Source organism: Neofelis nebulosa, chromosome 3, assembly GCF_028018385.1.
Source record: "Neofelis nebulosa isolate mNeoNeb1 chromosome 3, mNeoNeb1.pri, whole genome shotgun sequence".
Taxonomy (NCBI): Eukaryota; Metazoa; Chordata; class Mammalia; order Carnivora; family Felidae; genus Neofelis; species Neofelis nebulosa.
In genome coordinates this window covers 147,364,812-147,367,265 of record NC_080784.1, presented here as the reverse complement: position 1 = coordinate 147,367,265, position 2,454 = coordinate 147,364,812, and the positions used below count along the sequence as shown (strand labels likewise).

The 2,454-nt window shown below is 41.7% G+C and overlaps 1 non-coding gene across 1 annotated transcript; it reads left to right on the top strand.

Moving 5' to 3' along the window:
- The first annotated feature begins 431 nt into the window (after positions 1 to 431).
- Positions 432 to 539, top strand: LOC131508195 (U6 spliceosomal RNA). The gene has a single exon (XR_009259905.1). It is a non-coding gene; the product is annotated as a U6 spliceosomal RNA (small nuclear RNA).
- The last annotated feature ends 1,915 nt before the right edge of the window (positions 540 to 2,454 follow it).

Below are 2,454 nucleotides of genomic sequence, written 5' to 3'. Positions count from 1 at the left end.
TGAGGCAACTTAGCTACCCACCAGAAGACCGCTGCTTGGAACTAAGAAAATGGCCTCTCAAATCAGAGAAGAGACATAGGGATAGTAATAGTACAGAGATTTAGCCTCTTAATGACAAACTAGACTCTCTGAAGTACTAAAATCTATTCTCTTACTGCTAAGCCTCTATCAGAGAATAAACTGAGGGTAGAAGGAAGGAAAGAAAAATTTTGGGACCTTTTTCTGATTACCATCTGCCCTTCCTATCACTTACTGTTATACGACAATAGCCTCGCCCCTCCTACAGTTGGTGATCAATAATGTCTAGGGAATGAATGCATTAATAAGTTAATTCAGAAAAATGGGTCTTTGTGGTTTGAGTCCTGGTGCTTTTTCAAGCAAGGGTACATCATGGAAAGATTGAAATTCTTTGATTATCTTGTGAAATCGCAGTGCTTACTTTGGCAGCACATATTTCTAAACTTGGAACAATACAGAGAAGAGTGGCATGGCCCCCGTGCAAGGAAGGCATGCCAATTTGTGAGGCATTCAACATTGGTTAAAGGGGATTAAGAGGACACTTATATAGATGAGCACTGAATAATATATAGAATCGTTTACTCATTATATGGTATGCCTGAACCTAGTACGACTAGTGTAGCTAACTGTATGTTAATTATACTTCAATTTTCAAAATCGTGATATTGTAACAAGAAAGGAATGGATCATATGAATACTATATCGCATGGGAGTCCAACACGGACTATAGTAGTAATGACATTGATACGACGATTTTTATCCTCTCTCATGTCCTGGTACGTTATCACAAGAGTAGTCTGGTAAAGATCAGTCACCTCACCTACTAGAAACTAGAGGTGGGGAGAAAAGAAAATGATTGATTGTTTCTTTTTCTTTTGAGGATCCTTTTTAGAAGCCTCCAGGAATTGAGTTCAAATAGCTTTTAATTGATGAGAGCTAAATGATCTATGAATAGTAGAATGTATCAAAGGGGAATTCATGGCCAGGGTTACTGTACTTTATGTGAAATGCATATTGGCTATTCACAAGGCGAATAAGACATCAAAATGTTAAACGACTGTGAAAGTGTTAGAATAAACATGGGATAATGGCTTTATTAGAGATTAGTAACCTGAAGGCACCTGTTACCGAGCTGTTGGCTAACAATTGGCCAGAGAGTTAGAATAGGATCCCACAACCCAAATGCCTCATCAATTGGCAAATAATTCTGGGAAATATCACGTGACTAACTGTTGAGTACGATACTGTTAACTGTCTACCTAAGGTTGGCCAAAAAGCTGGCCCCCATGCCAAGCAAGATGCGTTTTTTGGCTTGTTACAAAATTCGTATTTAGAATGAAGATGCTATTACTGGGTGCCAGCAGAGGATGAAAAATGAGGAAAACCCACCTTTGTGTCCTCAGTGAGGTTTCTCGTGCATCTAAACAGATGTCTCAGGAGATGTTCTCAGAAGCCCCTGATAGGTTTCAGTACTTACTGAAGAAATTATCAGTGGCGAGACTCTCTAGAGAAGGTAGGGTGCTCCGGCACTGGGCGGTGGCGGTGATGGTGGGTACGTCTTGTTCCAGCTTCAGCAGTGCTCATGAAAGCACCCACGGTCCAGCATCGCAAGGAGTAAAGCAAACAGTGGCGTCCCTGATCATCGGGGAAGCTTGTGTTGTCTGCACCAGCCTGGTTCTGCTGTGTGGTTTTAGACATTTTTCTTGGCATGTATCTTTCGGCCTGGCTCTTTGGCCTTGCTGCGTCTATTTAACACATGCCTTTTCCGTTTACATTGTTATTTCTTATTTGTAACTAATGACGCCATTGTCTTTAGCAAGGTATTAGAGGCACATGAGCGTCTGCATGAAGTCTCTTTGAACAGATCTCTGAAAAGGGTCAGCTTTGTGAAGCTTTTATGTGCAATGTGAAGCAGATTGCACTCCAGGAGGGAGTGAACAGCAACGAGAAGTGACAGCTGACAGCACTGTCTAGCCGTATCCCACTAAATATGGCATAAAGACTTTCCCTAGGAACCAGTATGGCCCTAGGATCAGAAACTGCCATTTACAAGATAGGTAGCAAGACAATCAAGCTCTCCGGAACTGTGTTTTCCTTACATGTATTCAAAGAATAATGGCATTTGTTTTGTAGGCTGTTCTAGGAATGATAGAAATCAATACGAAGTACTGAGCCAAATCCTGGAGAAGATGAGAAGGGATCAGAAATGCAGAAAAGGAAATGACTGAAACATGAGGACAGATACTCTCAGACTGGAGACCACCAAATATTGGAGTCCTCGAGCCACTTTTCTAGACCAGGGCCTCTTTCTAGCTCTCCCACTAGGTGGATTCCATGAGTAATTTTTTATGCTGATGTCGCTCACACAACAGCTCCAGCACAGACCGCTTTCCTGAGTTTCACACTCACATACAACTTCCCTTTTGATGCTTCCAC